General features: G+C 46.8%; 1 pseudogene; it reads left to right on the forward strand.

The window, feature by feature from the left end:
* On the forward strand, positions 1–549 carry LOC145038485 (kiwellin-1 pseudogene; annotated as a pseudogene).

The raw sequence follows: 549 nt of genomic DNA on the forward strand, positions 1-549 counted from the left end.
ATGAAGAATTTCGGTTTTGTTATGTTCTTGGTTCTCCTGGCAACAACTTCATTGGAGATCAATGCTCAGACTTGCAAACCAAGTGGTGGTATCCGGTGAAGAAAACCGCCTCCAGGAGAATGCAACCGTGAGAGCAACTCGGATTGTTGTGTCCAAGGTAAGTTTTACACCACGTATGCATGCTCGCCTCCAGTGACAGCGATACTAAAGCAACACTGACAATAAACAGTTTCCAAAAGGGAGGTGATGGTGGTGGGCCGTCGGAGTGTGACAACCAATACCACTCTGATGACCCCAGTTGTGGCGCTGTCAATTGGATGGTACAAGGGAGGGGATAGGTGCCACAAGTATATTACCATCAATGGAAATGGGAGGAGTGTAAAGGCAATGGTTGTGGATGAGTGTGACTCTACTATGGGGTGCGATGGTGATCATGACTATCAACCACCATGCCCTAATAATATTGTTGACGCTTCCAAAGCAGTGTGGAAGGCCTTAGGAGTATCCGAGGATAACTGGGGAGATTTAGATATTACTTGGACAGAGTGA

Source organism: Lactuca saligna, chromosome 4 (genome assembly GCF_052625555.1).
Source record: "Lactuca saligna cultivar CGN05327 chromosome 4, ASM5262555v1, whole genome shotgun sequence".
Classification (NCBI taxonomy): Eukaryota; Viridiplantae; Streptophyta; class Magnoliopsida; order Asterales; family Asteraceae; genus Lactuca; species Lactuca saligna.